We start from the raw sequence: 22,817 nt of genomic DNA, 5'->3' as shown, positions 1-22,817 counted from the left end.
CAGATATCTGTGAAAAGAAGAGAAGCGAAAAGCAAAGGAGAAAAGGAAAGATATAAGCATCTGAATGCAGAGTTCCAAAGAACAGCAAGGAGAGATAAGAAAGCCTTCCTCAGTGATCAATGCAAAGAAATAGAGCAAAACAACAGAATGGGAAAGACTAGAGATCTCTTCAAGAAAATTAGAGATACCAAGGGAACATTTCATGCAATGATGGGCTCAATAAAGGACAGAAAGGGTATGGACCTAACAGAAACAGAAGGTATTAAGAAGAGGTGGCAAGAATACACAGAAGAACTGCACAAAAAATATCTTCACGACCCAGATAATCATGATGGTGTGATCACTCACCTAGAGCCAGGCATCCTGGAATGTGAAGTCAAGTGAGCCTTAGAAAGCATCACTACGAACAAAGCTAGTGGAGATGATGGAATTCCAGTCAAACTATTTCAAATCCTGAAAGATGATGCTGTGAAAGTGCTGCACTCAATATGCCAGCAAATTTGGAAAACTCAGCAGTGGCCACAGGACTGGAAAAGGTCAGTTTTCATTCCAATCCCAAAGAAAGGCAATGCCAAAGAATGCTCCAACTACCACACAATTGCACTCATCTCACATGCTAGTAAAATAATGCTCAAAATTCTCTAAGCCAGGCTTCAGTAATATGTGAACCATGAACTTCTAGATGTTCAAGCTGGTTTCAGAAAAGGCAGAGGAACCAGAGATCAAATTGCCAACATCTGCTGAATCATGGAAAAAGCAAGAGAGTTCCAGAAAAACATCTATTTCTGTTTTATTGACTATGACAAAGCTTTTGACAGTATGGATCACAATAAACTGTAGAAAATTCTGAAAGAGATGGGAATACCAGACCACCTGACCTGCCTCTTGAGAAACCTATATGCAGGTCAGGAAGCAACAGGTAGAACTGGACATGGAACAACAGACTGGTTCCAAATAGGAAAAGGAGTACCTCAAGGCTGTATATTGTCACCCTGCTTATTTAACTTATATGCAGAGTACATCACGAGAAACACTGGGCTGGAAGAAGCACAAGCTGGAATCAAGATTGCTGGAAGAAATATCAATAACCTCAGATATGCAGATGATACCACCCTTACGGCAGAAAGTGAAGAAGAACTAAAGAGCCTCTTGACGAAAGTGAAAGAGGAGAGTGAAAAAGTTGGCTTAAAGCTCAACATTCAGAAAACGAAGATCATGGCATCTGGTCCCATCACTTCATGGCAAATAGATGGGGAAACAGTGGAAACACTGTCAGACTTTATTTTTGGGGACTCCAAAACCACTGCAGATGGTGACTGCAGCCATGAAATTAAAAGACACTTACTCCTTGGTGGGAAAATTATGACCAACCTAGATAGCATATTGAAAAGCAGAGACATTACTTTGCCAACAAAGGTCCGTCTAGTCAAGGCTATGGCTTTTCCATTGGTTGTGTATGGATGTAAGAGTTGGACTGTGAATAAGGCTGAGCACCGAAGAATTGATGCTTTTGAACTGTGGTGTTGGAGAAGACTCTTGAGAGTCCCTTGGACTGCAAGGAGATCCAACCAGTCCATCCTAAAGGAGACCAGTCCTGGGTGTTCATTGGAAGGACTGATGCTGAGGCTGAAACTCCAGTACTTTGGCCACCTCACGCGAAAAGTTGATTCATTGGAAAAGACCCTGATGCTTGGAGGGATTGGGAGCAGGAGGAGAAGGGGACGACATAGGATGAGATGGCTGGATGGCATATCCGACTCGATGCACAGGAGTGTGGGTGAACTCTAGGAGTTGGTGATGGACAGGGAGGCCTGGTGTGCTGCGATTCATGGGGTCGCAGAGAGTCGGACACAACTGAGCGACTAAACTGAACTGAACTGAACAGGAGTAGGATATTGAAGAGTATAACTAAGACCCATAAGCACATACTCTCTCACAACCAAATATGTGTTAACTTCCCAAAACAAGCTATTTACTTGCTGACATGAAGTCAAAAGAAATACGCTTGCTGATACTTAGCTCCAAGAATTTAAAAAAAAAAAAAAATGAAGTTTAACCACAAGAAAATATTTTGGACTACTTTCATATCCCTATATACTTCTAAGGGAAAAGCCTTGTGTTATTTATTTTTCCTTTTAATATTCTATCTATAGAGCATATAGACATTCATTTCACCATCATTATCATTTAGCATTATAGCCACCAAGATCCACGCTAGTTCATAATAACATAGAGAAGGAAAAACATTCCTCTTTCAGAAAAAAAGGTAGGAGAGTGCCTACATAATCTTGCAGCTGCTCAGTATTGCCATTAATAAATAGCAGTTACCTGTGTCAACTTCAGCATTAGAGACCTTTTGTAAAAAAAATAATTGTTATATTAGAAAAGCTGGGTAATCAGTGTTAATTCATGATAGAGGAGAAGAAAAACATTATATGAGTTAAAATCACAGAGAAAGAAAGATTTTCACAGGCACAAGAAATCATAGAAAGGTGATTATCAAAAATCTGGAGGAAATCTGTACAACCATAATTAAGATATACATTTTTGTAGAAAACCTGGTAAAAGAGATTGGGATCAATATTTCTTTTTGATTCAAAGGTAAGGGTGACCCCTGGTGATGTCTGAATGCCCCTATTCTGTATTTTTTTGTTCATGATACTTATCACTGTAATTTAAAAATTATTCAAGTAATGTGTTTTTGTTTAGAGTCTGTCTGTCCCACCAAACAATAAGCTCCATGAAGGCAAGACTCACTTCTCTTTTGTTCATTGTTATAATATCACCATCAAAACTCCCCCTTTCATGTAGTAGGTATTTACTAATTATTTGTTAATGAATAATGAAAAAATTAATTATTATCCTGACTAAACTGCAGAGATCAAAGGGCAGTATATCTTACTATCTTTTCAACTCAATCTATCACAATGCCATACAAATAGGTTTTAAAAATGCTTATCCTTGGTGACATCAGCCACCATCTATTGAGAAGCTGGAGAAGGAAATGGCAACCCACTCCAGTATTCTTGCCGGAAGAATCCCATGGACAAAGGAGAAGCCTGGTGGGCCACAGTCCATGGAGTCACGAGGAGTCAACTGACAACTTAGCGACCGAACAACACTGAGAAGTTAGCGAACCATGAAGTGCTTTGCATGCTTGATCTAACTTAATATATTAATATAAAACCACCAGTTACAGAGACTACTATTCCCACTTTCCAAATTAGGTAATGGAAATATGGAGATGGTAAGTAAATTATTCAATATTATATAATCTATAAATAGTAGCATGAACTTTCTAAGCCAAGTCTATGTTATGCCCATGTTCCTATTCTCTCAACTATACAACAGGTGATGTGCCGTAAGTCCAGAGAAAGAGACTCAAAAACAGTATCACCTACTTCACAGTTGTGTATTTATCTGGCTCTGCTGCTGCTGCTAAGTCGCTTCAGTCGTGTCCAACTCTGTGCGACCCCATAGATGGCAGCCCACCAGGCTCCTCCGTCCATGAGATTCTCCAGGCAAGAGTACTGGAGTGGGTTGCCATTGCCTTCTCCGATATCTGGCTCTGGATAAGAATAAAAGGTTCTAGAGGCAGCTAGAGTTTGCCCTAGGGGTGCCCTACGTACCCTAGCAATGTTGCAATAGCCAAGAAATACCTAAAATAGGATTTGCACAGTAGATACACAGAAAGACAGAGAAACTGATGGCTAGAATGAAGAAGAAAACACCGACCTGGTAGGCTAAAAACTGAAGTACAGATATAATAGGAACTTCAGCCACACTCCATTAGAATCTAAATCTCTACACAAGATTTCCCGTTTACATTCAACGGCTTATATAGCACACAGCAGCTGAACATTCTTAAATTGAAATGAATGTGCCATATAGTCCCCAAAATTCCAGCTCCAGAAATAATCAGGATTGTTTGTAAGAGCTGTTACAATGGACCATACATTGCAAATCAACTATACTCTAATAAAAATGTTTTTAAAAATGGACCATAGTCACAAAGTACTATTAAGGGAAATGGTATTTTTCTTAAAATTTTGAAAGACACTTGGGACAAGAAATATCTTCCTTAAAAACTGTGAAAGATGTTGGGGGGGGGAACTGAATTGTAAAAAATTTATTGTGATCATCTGACCATTCTATTCATATGTTGATTAGAAATTTTTATTTTTCAAAAATTTCAGTTTACTAGCATAGATAGTGAAACTCTGCATCTCAAAAGTTTCTATGCACTCTGTGAAGTAGGATTCTTATCGATCATGTAGCATGAGGTACAAGTACAGTCAGAGTATATGAGACACTGTAACCTCAAAATATGATCCGAAGAATAGTTTTAAATTAATCCATTTTAAAAATTAGATTTTCAGGTTCCAGGCTAAGCTGTCCTCAGCATTATGTCCTCTGGCGCCACCCAGTGGAGAAATGCACATAGCCAAGTTTTAAAACGGTGCGTGCGGTAATTTTCCTTTAAGTCCTAGTTTCGCTATTTAAATATATAACCTCATGAACATCTGGGTGAAATCTCATAATGGGAGAACTCAGATTTTTCGTTTTTTCTGAAGCCTGGGAAGCTAGTAGGACACCATGCGGGCACCCTAGAGGAAACCTCAATGCCCTTTTGCATGCCTCCATATGGATAGAATCAACGGGCTCACCTAGCACCCGCTTACAACCAGGGACACGTATATGAACAACATGCAAGCAATCACATTAGCTCTGGGCTTCACAGTCTGCCTTTGTATAGCGTGCTCTTTACACCTCATGGAAAAGGTAGGTTGGACGAGGGCTAATATTTCTCTCCCCAGTAAAGACAAAAGGACTGCAGCTAAAGTGATGTCAGAGCTGCAAATTCAGCTCCTATTTTCAGTGCTTGAGACCTCTGCTGTAAATATTAACGCTATTAAAAAATACATATTTAGTTATATTGCATCTCAGGCCAGGAGACCATTCTTATTAAATGGTCTTGAAAAGAAATGAGATTGAGCATCACAATATTCTGCTTTTGGAGGAAGTGGGAACAAACAGAAGAAGGGATAAAAGAATTCTTTGTCTAAATTATGATGTGTGTGTGTGTGTGTGTGTGTTTAAATACCTTTTGAGAAAATAGCGGGAGGAGTCAGAATATCGAGCTGGTCCAGCCCCTCTGTCAGACTTGACTCCCTGCCTATAAGAGCCTATCGAGTTATTCAGATTACTATAAGGCTACACAAGGATTTTACTCTGAAAATCTGCTCAAAGCAGCATTTTCCAGTTCTATCCTAATTGACACAAGCAAGTAATTCAGAAAATATGTTTGAACAAACAAACAAATGCCCTCCTCAGCCTGCCTGGGGTCACTCTCACTCTCGAAGTCACGACTGAGGCAGATTGAGGTTTCTGTGGTAAGGCCTCTGCCCAGCAGTACCTGTTACCCTGATAAAAAAGCACTTCAGTCTTCCTTGTGGTCAGAAAAGTTGCAATTCTGCGTACTCAATTCATTTGGGGAAAAGCCCTTTTTTTTTAAAGATGGAGAAAACTCAGCTGTCTGATCAAGGCCTTAAATTCTCTTTAGCATGATCTGCAATTTGCTGTTTAAAATGGGGTGGAGAACCTCAGATTCCTAACTGAAGATTAAAAAAAGAATAAGAAAGAAGAAAGCAGAAAAAGAAAACCCGTGACTGTGGTATTAGGCCAAAAAAATTGTGTGTTTCTGGCATGGAAACTGCTCTTTAACTTGTGAAAACTTTTTTTTTTTTTTTTTGCTGGATTGTAAAAGAAATAGAACAGTTAGGGGATTTTTGATGGAAGGATTTAGAGCAAGAGCTAACTTGATATTCTGGGTGGATTTATTTCAACTTTTATTTGAAAAGAGAAAGAATATTTGTCATATATTTAATTTGTTTTATAGTATTAGGGCCAAGCCACAAGCAGACAAAAATAATTACATTCTAAGATTCATGTCTAACATGCTACCCAACCCCACCTCAACCTCAAGAATACCAGAGTACCCAACATAAATTTAAATTTCCTGATTTGCAAAGAAGGATGTGAGCCCTGGTGTCATCTTTATTTTTTCCTCCTGTCCCCCTGTATTTCCTCACACCCACCAATGAGGCTTATAGAAGGTTTGAGTTCTTACAAATGTGTTTTGTATTTTCATATCATTTATTTTTCTCATCTTTCTAAGCACCGAAGAATCTAAATAATTTTACATGGGCTCATGATAGTGAAGGCGACCAGGGAAGACTGATTCAAGACTTCAGACGTAGGGCAGGGAGTTGGGACACAATACTTATCATCATCTCCCTGAACCTCCGACGTTATCAGTCTGCGAGCGAAATTTAATCTTGAACATAAATTGCATTTCCTAAAAAAACATAATCTTGCCTTAAGACACCAGCCTCCCTGATTACAGGGAATGTCTGTGTTTACACATTTGTAGTGAGCATGCTGACTGTATTAGAGTCCTAGGAAACAAACTGTGTGGCTCAGTCGCCGACCTGCTGCAAGCTCTGAGGAGAGAAAGAAAGAGAAATTTTGAAATCAGACCCCCGATCTCTAACTCCTTTCAAATTCCTGAAGCACATTAGCTTTACTACTGCATGATGTGCACGGTAGTATTTCTTCTAATGAAATCTGACTAAAAGTTTAAATGAGTTTAATGCATGAAATGTATAAATAAAATGTGGCCTTGATTAAATTTAGACTTGATACATAACTTAAATGGGTAGCACAAGAACAGCTTTGGTATCATGTGTCCAGACTATTTTGGGCTTTGCAGAAGTTGTTTGGATTTTATCAGTTAACGGAGAGTGCTTTCTATCAGAAGCACAATATCTGTGCAGACTGGAATATGCAAAAGTACGGTGGAGAAAATACTGTAAAAGGAGGGAAGAGTGAGGAAGTACAGCACGAGGCGAATAAAAGGAGATCGCAGAATGGAATTCTGAACTGCTGATTTGCAAAGAGCAATTGACACAAGTAAAGGATTTGATTTGAAGTTTTTTCTGGATGTCTCTTAGTTTCATGGCTTTGAGAGAATATCTTAATTTCATGGAGCCTCGGTTTTCATCATTGGTACAAGTGGATTGGGGTGCCTTATTTGCCTACCTCCTGGTTTGCTGGAAGGCTCAGAACACAAAAGGTCTCTGTATGCAGTGCTTTACAAATCTAAGGCATGATCGTTAAAACGAGCTTTCTTAACTATAGAAATTTCCTATTCACATCTAAGAGTTACAAAATAAATACCCCTTCCTGCTAGTATATAATATATAATGCCATTACATACCGTGGTTAGGGTTAGAATCATTAGTAAAGGATAGATGAGCATTAAAAAAAAAAAAATCTCAGGAAAACCTCAACAACTATACAGGAAATTTCGTAAAGTAGCAGTAAAGTCTTATGGGCTTTGAAGACAGACATCCTGGACTTCCACCCTTCCTCTGCCACTTCCAAGCTATAAATAACTTAGTATACAAAATTGGGCAAGCTACCACAACTTCATAAACCATTCCTTTATAACTTACAAAATGAGCAGAACAATACCTGCTTAAGGATTTTGCTCTGAAAATAATATGACACGTCAAAGTTTTATACTCTCAAGCTCGGTATTTAATAATAAGTATTCAAATAAAAATTCCACCTTCTTTTTCATGTTTTATATACCATACAAATACAATAACACACATCTCAAGGAGATCACACTCGTAAATAAGTGGAAATGATGGATCTTCAAAAGATCAAAGAATTACTCTTCATTAATTTGTTAATTGGAAGACCAATACTGATGTCTCCCAAACTGAAAATAAAGAAAAACAAAAAGATTAAAAGTTATTGAAACATGAGGACAGAGTGACAGAAAATTCTCTTAGACCTCATCAGGAGGAATGTTTGAGGATTTTTGGCTAAGCCATAGCCAAACTGATTTTTTTTTTTTTCTATTTTCAAAGATTGCACAATGCCACTCAGTTTCAGGCATTTAATAGAATGAAACCAGGTGAGTTTGAGCCAATTTTGCCTTTCATTTTTCAAGTTTGTTTATTACTTTACTTAAACCACAACATTCTGAGATCTCACAAGAAAATCTGTTTCTGTGAAATTTTCAGCCTTATTTCCAAACCAGAAAAGAGGTTCAAATAAACTTGGGTCCATTTCAAAAAAGCATCTGAGATTCTGGATGTTTATTTGAAGCAATCTGGACTCCTGACCTTTTGAGGTTCCCCCCCCACCAATAAAGAGAGCCTACAATGAATTTACTGTGCTAAGATCTAGTGCTTCAGCCTCTGAATGGATAAAAATCCTATTGGTATCAAGGGAAGCCACTTCCCAACACATGTGGTAGAATCAAGCCGTAAGCAGAAATATTGATACCCTCCTTTTAGGAAAATGTACCAACCAATCGGTGTCCTAGCTCAGAAAGTCTGTAAATAGGTTATTTATCCAATATGCTTCATAAGTTTAAAAAATATTCCTAGGTTGACACTATTAAGAAGGACTCTTGTTGGAGTGGGCAAAGGGTTTAGTATTTCCTGGAGCACTATAGAAAAATTCAGACCAAGCTGCTCTCTGCCATACAGAGCTGCCTTTAACATCACTGTGGGACTTTAGAAAGTATGCCAGTCCTTCCCAAGTTCTTGAACCTTTTCAAAAACTGAATTCTACCACTTTTGAAACGATGAACACTGAGAAATTGGATTTGAAACCGCAGCATTAAATGCTTAAAATCCGATCCTTCTGTCAGGACCTGGGATAAATTAAACTGATGTACATTATTTTTAAAGAAAGGAAAAAAATATGGGAAGCGGATTTTGAAGCCTGAAGGCATAGAACAAAACAAGTTATGCAGGTGATACAAACCATCTTAGTTTATTCCTATAATGGCTTTCTACTTCCATATGGTGACCCTTACTGGAAATAATTCTTGGGAAAACAGGTTTGTATGTGATAAATAAAACATTATTTTAGAGATTTCTCTTTTTATTTTTCAGAGTGTGCTACTTTTTAAATTCAGTGTTCAGACTGCTGTTGAATTTTTTTTTTTTTTTACTTTGGTATTTGAGTTTATTTTTACAAGGAATAGTAAGTAGAGAGCGCTGAGAAAGTACATGGATGACAAGGTGAACAGTTATCACGTGTTTCCATCAAATGAATTCAGGGCAGCTGGATGATATGTATTAGGATTCAATCAAAGCTTCAGGAATTTAAATACAAAATGGGTTCAGTTTCACTTAGGCATATTTTAGAGGTGTTGGTTATCTTGTTATTATTGGTAGATTTTATTAATTTCTGACACCAAATAATAGCATTAGTCTAAAGATAAATACATTGTTAAGAATAAAAGCCTCTACCTTATTAATTTTGGTTACTGTCTCTGGAAGGATTTTATTGCATAAAACAAGGAGCAAACTGATTAAAAGCTTCCCAATTTAGAGAAATCTTTTAAAAAGGGCACTTCCTGATAATGATCCAGGCAGTAACGATAAGGCCAGTTCAAACATCAGAAGAGATTGGGTTATAGATAACCATCATTCAAATATTTAAAAACTCTAACAGTTTAAGTCTTCTGCATGTGTTTCTGCCAAAGAACATGTCTTGGTTCTCTGTCATACATCATTCTGATGGAGTGTATAAGCTTTTTTTTTTTTTTTTCATATCCTGGACATTTGCACAGCAGGAAATAAAAAAAAGATGATGTCCGTCAATTTTCATTTTAGAAAAGATGCATGTATACATATACTCCAACACTATTACTAAAAAGAGCATAATTTGTCAATAAAATTATCATTTAAGTGAACTTCCAGATTTAGTGTGGGTTTTTTAATGTTTTCATGAATTTCAATTAAATGCCTTGTTATACTGTTTAATAAAATTATTAAAGCATGAATTGACTATGTATTATAGACTTAAAAAAATAAGACATTACAGAATATAAACAAACCTAAACATTCCCTGAAGGCAACAGAGTATTTTGGAGAGGATATATAAAAACTGAAGTGGACATATTAGATAGTAACTTGGAAAAATGAGATGAGACAGAATTCGTGAAATATATAATCTGGACAATGAACTCTTCGAAACAGAGTACTTTGTTAACTTTTCACACAGACCTTTTTATATTTTCTCAAAAATACTCCTAGCACAAGACCCAAATATCAGAGGTGGAACAAATGGATGCTTGCTGGCATAGAGAAAACTAGCTTAGGCTGTGAGCTGTGGAACCGCTCTTTTCAGTCTGCATTCCAAACTGCTGCATTTGATTTTACAGCATCAAAAGTGAGCAGAAAATGCACTCATATCAATTAACACACCATGCAATCTTTTTATAACTCTCATCTTAAATAGTGTCTGTGAACTGAAGCAGAATGTAAGGCAGAGTTCCATGATTTTGACCTCTGTAAGCAGTCATCAGTTAGTCCAAATCATTCAAGATATTATATCCTCAGGCTTATGGTGTGTAGCATAAAGTAGTAAGATTTTTTTCCATATTACTTCATTTAATTGGGCCCGAGATTCGGGGAAAAGCTAATGAATGCTACAAATCTGAAGATTGCAAATACTAGTGTAAGACTAGATAGTTCCTGGTAGAGGATGCTTTGCGGGGTTTATACTTTTGAGTCAGCTAGACTCTCCACTCTCATATAGATTGAACCTTGGTTCAAAGGGCATGCTCCTTTAAGAGGCGGCTTATTTACCCATATTCTCTTCCTGTCTTCCACAAGTGACAGATAGAGGCTTTTAATCAATCTGTGTTAATTTGTTTACTTTTTGCTAATTTATTGAAATTTAAATTTGCAATATATTGGACACATTGAAATTTTTAAAAAAAATAAGCATGATAAACTACAAACAAATAGATTCCCCAAATTTTTCTCATATATGTAACGTTAAAGTACAGTTTATATACTATAGGACTCACTTGATAAGACATGATTAATCCCACCTGTTATTGTCCATTGCCTGTGAGAATGTACTGGGTATTTGCTATAAAAGAGGATATGTTTCAATGTATTGTATATCTAAAATCATGTGATAAGTTTCCATTTTTAAATAGCTTATCCCGAAGAATGGCATATGACTTTCTTATACACTTTCCCACAAAAGTATTCTCAAATATTTGTCTCTGTGGAAGCATTAAACAGTCTTCATCTGAAACTTTTTCTCCATTGAATTTATTATTTAAAAAAAGAGGCAGGTAAATCATCAGAACTGAATACTTCGGTCTACCACACAGAAATCTATTCTCTGAATCCCTGAAGGGCTGCCTCACACACTGGGTGTTGTTAATTAACTGTTAGCTGAGGGAAGAACTATTTTTGTACTGTTATAATTTTTATCCAAAAGGGACTTTCAAAAAGTGCTTTTCAAATTAAGCACTACCATTAAGCTGAGATGAAGCCACCCTGGAGAGGCTACGTGGGCTGTCAATCACCACATGGCCACTACCCAGATGATGGGAAACCAGCATACTTTGGCAACTATGGTAAGAACTCTTTTCATACCAAAAATACAGTGGTGTCTCTGATCTCTTAGAGCAAAGGCAAGACTGGTTGGCTTTTTCCTCAAGGATTCATCCAAAAATCTACAAGACCAAATCCATTAGTCACACAAAACCTTCGCTGGAATTGACCACATGACATAGAGAATAGACCTTTTCAGAAACATTCAATAAGGAATTTTCCTTTGGTGCTAAAATTTGAAAAATTCCAGAGGAAAAAAAAAATTTTTTTTTTTACTGGAATATAGTCCTCACCAAAATTTATGTTCATCTGGTCTCCCAAATGCTACTTTTCAATTGAAACTTTGTTTTTTTGCTGATAGTTCTCATTAGTGTTACATATATTTGTGTGTGTGTGTGTGGTGCGTTACTAAGAAGTCAAGAATTTCTAAGAACAATGTACTTTTAGAAGCCAGGTGTTAATTTCTTGATTCTTTATAGAGAATTAAAAGGATTAAGGTCCTTCTAACTAACTGATTTTTAAATTATGACTTTAATTCTTTTTGTAATTCCCAGTCTCTAATGAGAAACACAGTAATTCACTCATTTGTAATTCTCTCATTTACTATAATAAAGGTTATAGACACAATGGACACTGGAAAATTATTAACGCAGCTGAAATATTTCATGAGTCTGGCCTTTGTTCAGCTTGACTTTGGATCCCAAACAGGGATGAAAGTGAATTAAATTTCAAGAGCACATACTATGTGTTTGGAACTGAGCCAGAAGCTTCCCTTTTCTTCTCATTTAATCCACCACAACAAGCCTGTGAGCCTCATGGTAGACTGTAGGATTGTCCCCAATCGCTCACTGCCCTTTCCTGTGAGACAATGACACCTTCCTACCCCACACACAAGATGCCTGGGTATGTGACTTCCTCTGGGCCATCTGAAGGTCAGTGAGGGTGATGCACAAACCATCAAACAGACCCTTCTAAAGCCCTCCCATGATTCTTGCATCTCTTTCTCCTCTGCCAAGAGGCAAACACATGCCAGAAGGGGCAGTTCCTCCCACCAGTAGACAGCAATCAGGGCGCAGAACTGGATCTGATCAGAAAAAGATCTGCAGCGCAAGCAAGAAATGGACCTTTGTTGTTGTGAGCCATTCAGATTTGACAATGTTTGTTGTCACAGTGTAATTTAACAGAATGCAGGTAAGTAACAAATACTCCTTTTGCAGAGGGATGTGTTAGGGATCAGCAGAATTAAGAATGATGCCCAAAGAAACAAAGATAGCAAACTAAACAAGAAGGAAACGAATTCAGAGTTGCCCGGCTCTGTATCCCATGTTCTACCTTACAGTATTTTAGGAGGTCAAAACGCATGCCAACTCATTATCCAGGTGATTGCAAATTCAACTAGATATCTGAACTGAATTATTGTTATCCAACTTAATGGCACAACTCTCCCTGGGATGGGTCTTACCAGTGCTAGACCACCAGCTGGAAAATCTACTTTCTTCTCTTTCCTTTCCTTTCTGTTCTCTGTCATTTATCTTCTGCTTACGGTTCTTCCAAGATTAACACACATAATTTTACTACTTTCAGCATCTCAACTCTATAATTGGTTCAACCCCTAGTCAGCCACATATTAGCTATTTTGCTGTGAATGAGTGAATCTGTGAGCCGCAAGTCTTTGTATATATAATGGGATAACATCTTCTCACAGTCTTTCTGTGAGAATAATCTGTGAAAAATGTATTCATGGCAGGTACATAGCAAGCATTAAAACTTGTTTCTAATATAATTTCTTTCCTTCTGGTAAGGCAACATTCTCTCTAGAGAATGTTGGCAAGGAGTCATCCATAGCTGGATCCTTAAAATATTCAAATAACATTTTTGAAACCAAACTAGTAAACGAAATAATTTGCTTGACCTTAATTTTCTTAATTTTATACCTTTTAATCTTTGGTGAACTCCAAAGAGACAAACTTTTTTATTTTTGCTTTGCTTTTCTAATGAGCTTTCTAGATTATTTTATAACAACAGTAAGTTTAGCAATATTTTTGTTTCCATTAAATCAAAAAAATCAGATCTTCTATATTAGATTCCATCGGGCATTCTTATGTCTTTATTCCAGTACATCCTATAACACAAAGTGAAAACTACTACAGTTTCTAGCTATAGTCTTTTTAAAATCTAATTATCAGAATTTGGAAGGTAATTTCTGTCAGCATTTTCAACATTCTTTAAGAATAAATTCAGAGTGACAGATCCATTCTTTATTTACTGCTAAACTGTTTTAACTTTACATTAAGTTAGGGCATCAGTCATTATGTCTTGGGTCACTTCAACAAACTTCTAATTTTATGAGAACCATAAAAAGAAAGAATAGTAGGCCACAAGTTCAAAACCTGGGTTGAAATCAGGAATCTATCAATTCCTAGAACAAATTTGAATCTCAATTTTCTTTTCTGTTAAATGGATAAAATAGTTTACTTTTAATGATACACAGGTATTTTTGAGTTTCAAATGAGGAAGCACTAGAAAATCGTTATTATTAGAGTGATATTAAAGTTCTGAGAATTTTTCCTGTTGCATCCAAGTTAAAAACAGCCTTTTTTTCCCAATGCCCTATATCATCTCAGCAGTTAAATCCCAGTATTCTAAAAATATATTATGCATGCAATACATATATATTTATATATGCACATATGATACATGTTTTTCATTTGCAACAAAGTGAACTGATTTCTGTATTTACTTAAATCATATTAATAGATTGATACAGGAATTACTTAATGATTTCTTAAAATGGAAATAACTTACATTAGAAGATAAGAAAAGCTTTGTATGAGTTGAGGGTATTTTAAAAACATAATTGAGTAAGACAATCTCATATTACAACTTTCAGTTGTAAAGCTCACACACACACACATAAAAAATACAGCTTTTCTGATCTTTTACCTTGTAATTCAATTTTACCTTTTCATTCTAAGATGTTCATATTATGTTCAATTTCCTTTTCCATCCTCTATCAAATTTAGTGTCTAGGTTATTTTCATTTCTGTAATTCATCACTATTCATCAGGTATTATTAGTGCTAGTATTTTCTGCTCAAACAAATGTGAAACAAATTTAAAACCAAAGGAGGTGATCTTGAAGTAATCCTAGAAGAAAACATGTTTTTAAATTCTCCACAGCCTGCACAATAAATTAGACTGAGGACAGAGAGACTTTTTACAGAGAAATGCAACAACATGTGTAGAGAACTTACATTTTTGCCTGCGTGCTCATGTTTCTAGGTTGTTTTTCCTCTAAAGCTAATAAAATGATACTTGATTTGATCTGAGCACTTTGAACAAATAGCTAGATACCAAATGACAACTTGTCCCCTCTTTATATATTACCAGGTACTGTTGGCTCATTTCTGCATTTTTTTCACATACCTATAACAATGCTTAATCAACATCTCTTTGTGATTTAAGTGGTTTCAAGTATAAACTCACAAGCAAGGAAATAATTATACGTTTGTTAGTATTTCTTAGAGTCTACCAGGTTGGAATTCACCTTTTAAGTATCACAGAACCTTGTCTTTGTGGTTGTTCAAAATGAAAGTAACGGAGTTCATAATCTTGGCTTGCCATGCTATCTGTCCAGGGTCTTTGAAAGATGGCATATTTTCAAATATCCCAGGCTGGCTCACAAATGCTGTCATACGTCACATCGGATTACCTTAGCCAGCCTGTGTTATGTTACATCAAGGATGTCACTAACATCAACCACATGTAATGCAGTAGGGTAATGCTGTCCGCCAGATGAATTTCAAAATGGTATGGTTTTTAGAAACCAGGATTTAGAAATTTCTGGTCATTAAGGGGGAAAAAAAGGAGAGATCTTTAAATTATTTTAAAAGATATTTCTTTTTTCATTTTCACTTTCAAAGGAGTTGGCCGTTGTAAGCAAATTACAACTTGCCAAACTGAGTATTCCAGATCACAGTAAAGCAGCAAAGAAACGCTAAAGTTTATATCAAAAGCATTCTATAGTACAAATAATCAAGTGAAAGTGAAGCGCAAGTACTTCAGGAAACACTGTTCAACTCACTATCTGTAAATGAAGAAAATGACTTTAACGAAAAAAAAGCACAGATATTGTACAATTTAACCGTACTTTAGGCTCCACTAGTTTCATTTTATAAAATGATTATGTACTGATATATTTGTGATGGAATAAAAGGTATACTCACCAATAAGATAATCAGAGAAATAACACAAATATTTCTAACATTCATCATCTGCTGCTGCTGCTAAGTCGCTTCAGTCGTGTCCGACTCTGTGCGACCCCATAGACGGCAGCCCATTAGGCTCCCCTGTCCCTGGGATTCTCCAGGCAAGAACACTGGAGTGGACTGCCATTTCCTTCTCCAACGCATGAAAGTGAAGAGTGAAAGTGAAGTCGCTCAGTCATGTCCAACTCTTAGCGACCCCATGGACTGCAGCTTACCAGGCTCCTCTGTCCATGGGATTTTCCAGGCAAGAGTACTGGAGTGGGATGCCATTGCCTTCTCCTTCATCATCTAAAGGTATGCAAATAATAAAAACCATTTAAAAATACCGTTAATAGTGCCATGTAACTAATAATGTTACCCTACAGGATTCAGCAGGTTTCCCTGCTGGCTCAGTGGTAAAGAAACTGCCTGCCAATACAGGAGACCTGGGTTCGATCCCTGGGTTGGGAAGATCCCCTAGAGAAGGAAATGGCAACCCCCTCCAGTATTCTTGCCTGGAAAGTTCCATGGGCAGAGTTGCCTGGTGAGCTATAGTCCATGGGGTCACAAGAGTCAAACATGACTTAGCAACTAAAAAAAACAGGATTCAGCAAAGTCCTAATATCCTACTAACTCTCCAGGATATTAAGATTCTCTGTGGAGCAATTAAATCATTTTCAAAAAATAGGACCAAAAACTCAAATGGGAGAGATTCTGGTCTGATCAATGTCCATGTAAACACTGGAGATACAACCTTGCCCTGCTTTTTCTGAAAACAGGACCAGCAAGAACACTGTCTCTCAGTTAAGCCTATGCATGGATATGCAGGATTAACCAACTACACAAAGATGCTATACCACCGTCAGTTTAGAACTTATAGCTATTTCACACATTTATGTCTGGTAAATCTCATCTTGTACCATTTTGAACTTTCTAATCCTTCTGGCTTAATTTCTCCATCTACTTTGGATCCTACTTTGACTTATAACAGCATGTACAAATGCATTGTGTTCTTGTTATCTACTCTTATACCCACGCAGAATAATTATTCCAATTAAGGAAAATTGCCGGAGCCATGTATTTCGGAGCCAAATTATCGGTCTCAATAGGGTTCAATATTTGCCTTCTTACTCTGTATTCTGTTAGTTACTATCATTTAGGCCAGTATCTCTCAATGGGTTGATTCCCCACACTCATGGAACATCTGCACAGTCTGGAGATACTATTGGTTGTTATCACTGGGCTAGGGGAGATGCTACTTGGCGTCTAATGAGTAGAGGCTAGGGATGATCTGAACACCCTGCAATGCACAGTACACCCCGCACAACAAAGAGCTACTGGCCTGAAGTGTCAGTCATGCCAAGGCCAAGAAATTGATTGAAACTTCACCTATACCACCTACAGAACTATGCAGTAATAATTTCCTACAAATAGCTCCTTTAAATTGTTGATCTATATATCCAAAGGTCTATATAACCTTACATCTTTCAGGTCCCAAAGTCACTCAAGCTCAATTTGTCGCAAACTAATTTCAAGGTCCTTCCTAAAAATCCACAACCTAGTCATTAGTGTCATTACCAACCACTGCCTAGGGTCATGGGCTTCCCAGGTGGCTCAGTGGTAAAGAATCTGCCTGCTAATGCAGGAGACACAGGAGACGTGGGTTTGATCCCTGGGTCAGGAAGATCCCCTCTAGGAGAAAATAGTAACCCACTCCAGCATTCTTGCCTGGAAAATCCCATGGGCAGAGGAGCCTGGCAGGCTGCAGTCCATGGTGTTGCAAAGAGTTGAACATGACTGAACAAGTACAGGCATGGGTCCCTAGATGGGTCACAAGTCAGGCCCTCAGAGTCACCTTCATATCTCATCCACATGTCCAAACCATTGCTGAGTTTTATTAATACCATTTCTACAGGCCTAATATTCTCAAATGTAGCAATTTCTCTGTACTCTATTGCCAAAACCTCACTCTGCATTTCTTAAGCTTCTTTAATAGCCTAACTGGATTTACCACATCCACACTTAGATTTTTCCAGTCCATTCACCAAAATTCATCCAGAGTGATTTTCTTTTTTTTCAGAGTAATTTTCTGAAAGTTCAAGTCTCATCATGTATCCCTACTTTCCAACATATACGTACTTCCACAACACAGATAAAGGGTCTGCCTGTTTTGCTCCCTGCTCCCACCTCAGCCTCATTCCAAGCCTCTCCCCTCCCCCTCATTCTCTTCACAGAAGCCTTCACTGTGTCTTCCCTCAAATTCCTTTAATAATCTCATGCTTCGAATTTATTTCATTAATTTGACAACACACATTATCTTACAATAGCTTTTCTTAATCTTTGAATTATTTTGGACTGGTATTTGTAATAATGCTTATTAACTCAGAAAGTTAGAATTTATCACTGTCCTTTTTATCAAATGTCTTCTTCATGCTTAACTTCAACTTTTCAAAGCATATCTTCATGTGTTTTTCTAAATGAAGAATTAATACTATATTTTCCATATAACTACACATATAAACATGCCTTATACATTAATTCAGGGATCAAATTTATGACCTCATTTTTTACTCTCTTTTTCTTTTTTCTTCCTGGTATTTAAGTACTGAGCCAAGACTTTTTTTTTTTTTTTTTTTTTTGGTAGAGAACTTTTTCCTTGTTTCCTGGGCTTCTTTTAAGAATTATTAAATGGGTAATTATACATATCTAAAATATTTTTGCAATCTATATCTAGTTGTATGTCTTTTCTAATACTAAAAAGATTATGAGTATTATTATTAAGCCCTCAGTATGAATCAGACACCAAGCCCAGTGCTTCATATTTAGCATTTAACCTTCACAGTTACCAAATGAGGTGATCACTATTGTTATCCCCATTTTACAAATAGGAAAATTGAAACTTAGAAAGTTAGGTAACATTCCCAAGGCTGTACAAATTGAGCTTGCAAAGTCGTGTCTGAGTCTTTTTTGACCCCATGAAATGCAACCCGCCAGGCTCCTCTGTCCATGAGATTCTCTAGGCAAGAATACTCAAGTGGGCTGTCATGCCCTCCACCAGGGGATCTTCCAGACCCTGGATCAAACTCGCATCTCTTATGTCTCCAGCATTGGTAGGTGGGTTCTTTACCGCTAGTGCCACCTAGGAAGCCGTAAATTGAGCTTGAAAGTGAAAGTGAAGTCGCTCAGTCGTGTCCGACTCTTTGCGACCCCATGGACTGTAGCCTATCAGGCTCCTCCATCCATGGGATTTTCCAGGCAAGAGTGCTGGAGTGGATTGCCATTTCCTTCAAGGCAAGGTCATATGACTAGTTCTTACTAATGGAATGGTGGAAAAGTGATTCATCACTTTGGGAACAAAATGTGCATGTCTTCTCCACCCTCTCTTTCACCAACTCATCAAGTGAATGCTGATTTCTGGACGACTGTGGAAGCCATTGTTAAACAGAGCAGAGCTTCCATGAACCTGAGTCCTTGACTGCACTGAATAAAAGAGAGGGACTCCTCAATCCCAGCCAAAAATACCTACGTGGGATCTTAAGGTGAATAAAATACAAATTATTATGCTAACCAACTAAACTTTTAAATTTGTTTATGTATTTCTTTCTAAACATTTACTAAAGTTGTCAAATATTAAAAGCTATACATGTAAACTCTTCTAAATAAAGTGTATTCGGTAAATGATATTTTCATGTGTATTAAAAGAAAATTTTCATGTCAAAAATTAATTCTGTTGGATTGACATTGGTAAAATACCTGTTCTGATTTGCCTAGTGACAGTATAGATATAGCAACACAATGTCTCTAAATATAAAAATTAAAATACAAAATATTTTCAGTATTAAAAAGTATATTCATAGCTAACTACCTAAAAATCAAAATTTACTGAGGAGATGATTGATTAAAACATTTCTGTATATAGTACACTCTTTACAATTTTTAAAAGTATACTATGCTTTATAAAAACCCTTAAATGCTTAAACCTTCTGATCTCAATTTCAACTTTAGTTATATATCAAAAACAAATTCTGCTAATCACATTAAAAAGCTATGCACAAAAATATTTCAGTTGTAAGATTGGTTCATGTAAAAATTAGGCACAAATGAATTGTTCCAAAGCAAGAATTTTTACCAATCAAGTAACTGATAGTCTCTACTTTGGCAGCTTAGAAGCTGAGAACCAAAATTTGGGATTGCTTCTGGCACATGTGCGGGGCTTTGTGGGGCTCGTTTTAGGTTCTAACTTACACCTGATACATTCTCATTGTTAATCCTTATTTTACTTTCTCCTACTTTCATTCCTATTTTCAATTTATTTTACATATGCCTAATAGGAAAAGGAGTACGTCAAGGCTGTATATTGTCACCCTGCTTATTTAACTTATATGCAGAGTACATCATGAGAAACACTGGGCTGGAAGAAGCACAAGCTGGAATCAAGATTGCCAGGAGAAATATCAATAACCTCAGATATGCAGAAGACACCACCCTTATAGCAGAAACTGAAGAACTAAAGAGCCTCTTGGTGAAAGTGAAAAAGGAGAGTGAAAAAGTTGGCTTAAGGCTCAACGTTCAGAAAACTAATATCATGGCATCCAGTCCCATCACTTCATGGGAAATAGATGGGAAAATGGTGGAAACAGAGGCTGACTTTATTTAAGGTGGGGGGGGTGCCTCCAAAAATCACTGCAGATGGTGACTGCAGCCATGAAATTAAAAGACACTTACTCCTTGGAAGAAAAGCTATGACCAACCTAGACAGCATATTAAAAAGCAGAGATATTACTTTGTCAACAAAGGTCCATCTAGTGAAGGCTATGGTTTTTCCAGTAGTCATGTATGGATGTGAGAGTTGGACTATAAAGAAAGCTGAGCACAGAAGAATTGATGTTTTTGAACTGTGGTGTTGGAGAAGACTCTTGAGAGTCCCTTGGACTGCAAGGAGATCCAACCAGTCCATCCTAAAGGAGCTCAATCCTGGGTGTTCATTGGAAGGACTAATGTTAAAGCTGAAACTCCAGTACTTTGGCCACCTCATGCGAAGAGTTGACCCATTGGAAAAGACCCTGATGATGGGAGGGATTGGGGGCAGGAGGAAAAGGGGACGACAACAGAGGATGAGATGGCTGGATGGCATCACCGACTCAATGGACATGAGTTTGGGTAAACTCCGGGCATTGGTGATGGACAGGGAGGCCTGGAGTGCTGTGGTTCACACGGTCGCAAAGAGTCAGACACGACTGAGCAACTGAACTGAACTGAACTGATATGTGCTTATGGTAGCATCTACTTTGTATAATAAAAAAATTGAGAGGAAAAAGCAATGTCATTTGACCAAGTTCACTCAACTAATAAGAAGCGAGACTACAAATCTAGGCAGCATGGTTTTGGATTTAAAGCTCACGTTATGTTGGTGTCTTAGTAAGTCACTTTAAACATTTTGTTTTTCCTAAGAATCTAAAATATGGACACAGTGCTTCCCAGGTGGCTTAGTGGTAAATTTTCCACCTGCCAATGCAAGAGACGTGCATTTGATATCTTGGGTAAAAATATCCCTTAGAGAAAGAAATTGCAGACCACTGCAGTATCCTTGCCTGGGAAACCCCACAGACAGAGGAGCCTAGCAGGATACAGTCCATGGGATCACAAAGAGTTAGACATGACTTAGCAACTGAACAACAACAAAATACAGACATATGCCCAATTAAATAAATAGGTTTGGGAATGGAGAAAATTACTTTTACAAATTAGAAAATAGCCACATTTTAAAATGAAAAATAATTAAAAGATGCTTCCTACTTGGAAGAAAAGCTATGACCAACCTAGACAGCATATTAAAAAGCAGAGACATTACTTTGCCGACAAAGGTCTGTCTACTAGTCAAAGCTATGGTTTTTCCAGTAGTCATGTATGGATGTGAGAGTTGGACCATAAAAAAAAAAAAAAGGCTGAGCACTAAAGAACTAATGCTTTTGAACTGTGGTGTTGGAGAAGCCTCTTGAGAATCCCTTGGACTGAAAAGAGATCAAACCAGTCAATCCTAAAAGAAATCAGTCCTGAATATTCACTGGAAGAACTGATGCTGAAGCTGAAGCTCCACCTGATGCAAAGAACTGACTTATTGGAAAAGACCCTGATGCTGGGAAAGATGGAAGGAAGGAGGAAAAGAGGACGACAGAGGATGAGATGATTCGATGGCATCACCGACTCGATAGACATGAGTTTGAGCCAGCTCTGGGAATTTGTGATGGACAGGGAAGCCTCATGTGCTGCAGTCCATGGGGTCGCAAAGAGTCAGACACAACTAAGTGACTAAACTAAATGAAACTCCACAGCAAAGGAAACCATCAACAAAAGTAAAAGGCAACCTACTAAATGGGAGAAAATATTTTAAGTCATATGTCTGAAAAGAAGTTAATATCCAAAATATATAAAAAATGTATATAACTCAATAGCAAAAAAAATTATCAGATTTAAAATGGACAAAGGCTCTGAATAGACATTTTTAAAAGATACACAACACATGATATGTGAAAAGGTGCTCAACAACACTAATCAGAGAAATGCAAATCAAAACCACAATGAGATATTAACATATACCTGTTAGAATGGCTAGTATCCTAAAGATAAGAAAATATTGGGGAGAATGTGGAAAAAAGGGAAATCTGTGCACCATTTGGTAAGAATTTAAATTGGTGCAGCTACTATGGAGAACAGTAAGCAAGTACCTCAAAAAGTTAAAATAGAAATACCATATGATACAGAAAGTCCACTTTTAGGTATTGATCCAAAGAAAACAAAAACACTGCTGAAAAGACTGAAAGAGAGAAAACTACTGAAAAGACATCTCTGCTTTCAATCCAGCATAACCAAGATACGGAAGCATTCTAATTGTCCATCAACAAGTGAATGAAAACAAAGAAGACGCGGTACATATATGTGTGTATATATGTATCTAAATACAAAGGAATATTATTCAAGCATAAAAAGGAATGAAGTCTTGCCACTTGTAACATCTATGGACCTTGAGGGCATTATGCTAAGCGAAATGTTTCAGACAAAGAAGCTCAGATACTGTATGGTCTTATTCACATGTGGAATCTAAAAAAAAAAAAAAAAGGGGAGCT

This window comes from Capra hircus, chromosome 5 (assembly GCF_001704415.2).
Source record: "Capra hircus breed San Clemente chromosome 5, ASM170441v1, whole genome shotgun sequence".
In the NCBI taxonomy this organism is placed as follows: domain Eukaryota; kingdom Metazoa; phylum Chordata; class Mammalia; order Artiodactyla; family Bovidae; genus Capra; species Capra hircus.
This window is presented reverse-complemented; position numbering follows the sequence as displayed.